The following is a 5785-nucleotide window of genomic DNA, read 5'->3' as shown; positions in this document are numbered from 1 at the left end:
AGATTTAGGAGATGTCTGATACATGGTTTGAATGAACGGTAATCGCATTTCAGTTGTGTTTTGAAGGATTAATAGGAGATCTCTAGGAGCAAGTTGAATTGGGTAGAAAACTTTGACAAAGGAAAGAGTAGACCAAAAGCTTCAAGATACACCAGGAAGTGTTTACTGAGAATGACAAATGGTGTTAGGTTTTTTAGGTTAACATTCAGGGAGAAATATCAATATGTAATGAGAATAGAAAAAATGACTTTAGGTCTGATTAAGAAAAGCTTTCTAGGGGCACTTGGGTGGCTCAGTCACTTAAAGCATCTGCTTTTGTCTCAGGTCATGATCCCAGGACCCTGGGATCAAGCCCCACATTGGGCTCCTTGGGAGCCTACTTCCCCCTCTCCCCCTGCCTCTCTCAAATAAATAAGTAAAATCTTTTTTTAAAAAAGAAGCTTCCTATATTAGGCTAAGAAATTGTGATTTTATTTTCTATGCAAAGGGAAATCAGCAAGCCCTAGCACTAGAAGATGACCAGATCAGCAAGTATCATGGGTAATTTCTCAGTACAGAAAAGAAATAGGAAAGATAAAATGTGTCCTACTACAATAGATGTCCAGAGTTCAACTGTTTTAAATAGAAATGCTTTTATCTCTATGGTCAGCCTCCCCATTCAGTTCACAGCAGGGTCCGTGATGAGATATAGTGTCATGTGTTGATGAACCCCAAAATGAGCTACAAAGAAATCCCTTAGCTCCTATTACCAATAGATTACATCTTGTTTTTCACCTCTTTTCCCAGTGTGGTGTGAATAGATGAAAAAGAAGCCTACGGAAGTATAGATAGTGCATATTTCCAAGTAATATGTAATGTGTAATACATAATTGCTAAAGTTCTAAAAGATCTGATCTCTAGGCAAGTTATATTTATCTAATGACTGTCCAACTATCTTTAAATTACTGTTTAATAACTATCCTGCTCTCTTATTAAGGGAAAACCATACTTGGTGTGATATTGTGCTATCGTTTATTATTTTTATTCAGACACAGACATGACACCATAACATTAAGAAGTCATGTCTTTGGCCATATTCAAATAAATAAAATACACTAAAAGCCGCAATCTGTGAAAGATCGCAGAGTTTCCATGAGAACATGAAAATGTAGATGCAGACATCTGATTTGCTCAGTTTCTTCATGAACCCTTTGCAGCCTGCTCCATGTGAGACACAAAGGGCTTTTGTGACGCATATGCTGTGCATCACAAATGGAGAGCCCCAGCCAAAGAAAATATACAGTTACCAGAAGAATAAACCCAGGATGAAAAGCACAGAAGTAGCATCAATAGACGTCTACTACGCCATTGGCCCCATCTGGTTAGAATCACATCATCAAAATTAGAGCTGGAGTAGACCTTCCAGGTCATCCCCGGAACACCTTGCCAACACAACAATCATCTTTTTGAGGACCAGGTCCAGTTCAATTTCATATGTCTCAAGAGACAAGAATTCCACAGATTCTGTGGGCAAGATATTTACCATATTTAAAGAGGCAAATATAGACATAGTAGAGATTTCAGTCAGTAACATAATTTCAGTCAGCCTTTGAAACATAGGCATTGGCTCTTTTTAAAGTAGGTATTTTCCTCCATAGAAGACAAAGAGTTTGGTGCCTGGAGAATCACAATTGGGAAAGAAAAAGGAATTGCTGTAAGCAGTCAAGGTTTTAAGGTAGCCTCAGAGCCACGTGAAGGGATCTCCTAGAATCAATCCAAAGAAATTTTGTCAATGTTCAGTCCTTTTGTCCATGATACAGAAAGGACTGGCACAGTTGTGACCAGGAACCAGCTAAGGTGATGCAAAAAGACATAATCAGAGTTATAGGTTCTGACTGTAGATAATAGAGGATACCTGGTCTTTTTTAGGAGATGGTGGGAGAAAGGAGGGTGATTGCATATTAAGAGAAATCCTATGTGAAAAGCCAAGAGGTAGAGTCAGAACATATGTCCAATTTTCAAAGATCTGAAGGTAGGATCAAAGATGTAGCCTGTGGAGTCAAGAGTTTGAAAGTAGGGAGATAAGATCTAGTACAAACAGTTTGGGATCAGAAGGAATGAGGTGGTCTCCTAAGTGATTATATTTGAGTCATTTAAAAATTATTTTTAAGTAGTGAAAACCTTTGTTCAAAAGAAGTGTTATGTGGCAGCTCGATATGTGCAGCACATATACAACATAGAAACACCAGCCTTTCTCAGTGAAACATGACATGATGTCGGATAAGCAGAGAATGCTGGGGTCTTCATGCCCAAACCTACCTTTTCCAGTGGAGAACCTTGCTGTAGAACCCCTGGGATTGATTTAGAACACGAAGTTGCAACAGTAGAGTTAATAATTGTGTTGAATATTCTGTGGTGGGAAACACTAAAAAGGAGGAGGTATAACTCTTTAATAAAGAATTCTACTGGGGGATCCCTGGGTGGCTCAGTGGTTTAGTTCCTGCCTTTGGCCCAGGTCTGCTTCTCCCTCTGCCTGTGTCTCTGCCTCTCTCTCTCTCTCTCTCTCTCTCTGTCTCTCATGAATAAATAAAAATCTAAAAATAAATAAAAATTAAAAATAAATAAAAATAAAGAATTCTACCCATGGAGCTTAGAGCTTGTTTTATTTAAGGCAATATCCTATTACCTCACACATGCAGAGTAACATGGGCTGATTTTGTAAGGTGAAGCCACACTTTTATCACAGAGTTCAAGTCAACAGCTTAAATGTTTATGCGTATTGGACTGACAGGGACCAAGTGGAAGAAAGAAAAACTTTTGGAAAAAACAAGGAAAATAAATCAATTTGCCTGTGATCTCCTTGAAGACAAGCACCACATTTTCTCTATTGTTGGGTATCCAGTACTTAGCAACATGCCTGGCATTTGGTAAGTTCTTTATAAAAGCAGAATTAAGTAATTAAATGAGACTAGGGATCTGGTAAATAATATCTATTGTTAGTTTCATCTAGGCATTTTCCAGTTGCTTAGGGCATATCTGAGTAGATAAGACTAAGCTGGTACCAAGAACTAAATCTTTTAAGAAGCAAGTGTGCTGTCTTGATACTCTCCATTAACTGTTCTGCTTATGGTATATTTGAGTAGATAAGACTGGGCTAGTACCAAAACCAAAACTTTTAAGAAGCAAACGTGCTGACTTCATTTTCTACATTCACTGTTCTTCCAACTAGATGGGGATGGCAATGAAACTCTAGAGAACTCCAGTCACAAGCTGGTAGGTACCTGGGTCTGTGAATTACTGTGATGAAAGATTAATGCCAGCCAATAATAATCTCCAGTTGAGATTGCTTTATTACATATTATGCCATCTTTTTGTTACTATAGTTTAGCCTACTTTAAATCATGTAATTTGTCCACACCCATTTGGCTCAAAAGCACAATACCAGCTTTGTCAACATCTCAGGATGATAAGGGAGAACTATGTTTTAAAAAGTTTTCAGTGAAAATGGATGTGCTTTATAGTTTATAATGCTTTGATATACATTGGTTTGTATGATCCTCCCAACAACCCCATAAAATAGGCAGAGTAGATATTCTTTTCTCATCTAAGTAGTAAGAAACTCAATGATCAAGAAGATTAAACAATTTGTCTAAATATACTGAGTGCTAGGTTTAGAACTCAAGAGTAAATCCTTTTATTTCAAAGTCTTTGCTTTTCTCATTGTAAATATGCTGAATGTCTGCCTCTGTACAAAATATTTTTTTGATGGATAACTTTATGCAGAAATTCTCCCAGGGGATTAGAGATTATTTTAGGAGATTCAGCTCACTTGAATTCTAAATGTGGAATTTAAATATGGAAGGATTTATAATTCCAGAGGATTTAGCAATGAGGTTGGCTCTACCGCAGACTATTTTTCTTTGTAGATTCTCTCACTGCCTCAGATTTGGACTAACTCCCATCGAGGTTATTGACTCATTCTCCTTCCCAAAAAACAAAAGCTTCTCTGGCACATCACTGAGAACAGGTCAGCCTCACTACTTGATCATCTCTAATGATAGAGCACACATTGCTTCAAAAGCTTTCTCAACCTACTGTTAGAATGGCCAGCTTGTCCTCTTTTCCAAGAACATTTCTGGCTTCACAAGTGAAAGTCCTACATCTTGGGAACCCCTCAGTTTTGACCAAACTGGGAAGGCTAGTCACCCTATTATTGCTGAACGATGGAAATTATTAATTTCCAACTTAAATGAAATGACATGTGCCTTACTATAACTTCCAACTAGTTTCTATTATTCAACCAAAATTGGTTTCTTGGTGATATTTGATTGTCTCTGGTTTTCTACAGCTACCAAAGTCTGAGGCAAAATACTACCATAAACTATGAGATCAATAGATCATAGACCTAAACTTTTCATCTTTGGGTTAGACAGGGTCTGATGACACTAGCAACAATTCATATCCCCTAAATACATTATTTTAATAATAAAATATAAGTATATAGTGTTAGCCTTTTGAGATTGTTTTCCTGGTTTCCCCAAGTTGAGTTTTATGATAGAATTAATAACAATAAAAATAAAAGTACTATTATAATATTTAATGAGTAAAGATAATTTATTAATTGATGATAATTGATTCTTTTTTTGATAATTGATTCTTAACAGAAATTATTTTCCCACTTAATGATCTTGAGAACATTTCACCATTGAGCGTAATGTGTCTCTGAGAATTGACTTTTTTTTTTTTAAATATGAGTGAGTGCACCACTTACTCTTTGGGAAAAAGAACAGCCTCTGTTATTGGATACTGAGGGAACACCAAAACCAGGAAATTCATGCTTTATTAGTTTTCCACAAATCAAAGCAACAAGGTTATGGTCAACATCATCCAAGGACCCCAATGGGTACTTCCAGAGAGGTGCCTTTGGGGGGCAAACGAAACTTTCTGCAGTGAAAAGCATATCCACTTCATTGCTTTCTTTCCTGCTGAAAATCAAGACTGGGTTCCTAAGAGCCCATAAGGCTCTGCACCAAGCCAGACAGGTCTCTTTCAGCTGTCTTGACTTTCTTGCTACTTATGATATCTGTCACCCGATAAAACACTTCATAAACCTAGTTCGTGACTGTATACTTTCTGTACATAGCAAAATAAAAGCTAAAAATATGAATATTATCATAATTACCATGATGAATCTGAGAATTCTGAGAAGTAAATATTTCTAGAGAAGATTTAGGTTGACAATACTTTGGGAAGGTTATAATAATATAAAGTGATAAGGTTAAAATAATGTAGTCCTATAAGTAGGATAGGATTTATAAGGGCTAATTTTTTTAGTTATAGGATGATAGAATGAAATGGGACTTGGGATATCATTTAATTAAACCATACCCATTTTGCTGATGGGAAAATTGAAGTCCAGAGAGCAAGATCATCATGCTTATGGTCCATGGTGGATTCTGCAGACAACCAGTCTGACTTCCATTCTAATTCAACAAGTTCAACAGTGGTTCTCTAGGGTAGTGATGAAGCCCTTTGAGAACTGGATTAATGTTATGGAACCTGCCAAAATGCACAGTCACTCAAGATTTCTCATGTAATTTCAGGAGATTTATATACCTTATGAAGTTTGTCTTGGATCCCCTTGGATCGTGCTCTTAGGCCATGGAAGATTTTCCAAGGGAACAAATCAGAGAATTCCTGAATGGCCTGTATATTTAATGGACACTTAGAATTAAGAATTTAATTATTTGAAATTCAATACATTTTTAAGAGAAATAAATTTTTAGTCATTTTTTTACATTCAAGT

General features: G+C 36.6%; 1 long non-coding RNA gene across 1 annotated transcript; it reads left to right on the top strand.

Moving 5' to 3' along the window:
• Nucleotides 1-1311: 1311 nt before the first annotated feature.
• Nucleotides 1312-4424, top strand: LOC111095383. Its single transcript, XR_005356403.1, has 4 exons — nucleotides 1312-1456; nucleotides 2771-2906; nucleotides 3209-3252; nucleotides 3906-4424. It is a non-coding gene; the product is annotated as an uncharacterized LOC111095383 (long non-coding RNA).
• Nucleotides 4425-5785: the final 1361 nt, after the last annotated feature.

This window comes from Canis lupus, chromosome 3 (assembly GCF_011100685.1).
Source record: "Canis lupus familiaris isolate Mischka breed German Shepherd chromosome 3, alternate assembly UU_Cfam_GSD_1.0, whole genome shotgun sequence".
NCBI classification, from domain to species: Eukaryota; Metazoa; Chordata; class Mammalia; order Carnivora; family Canidae; genus Canis; species Canis lupus.
Note: the sequence above shows the minus strand (reverse complement) of the source record. Positions and strands in the feature narration are given on the sequence as shown.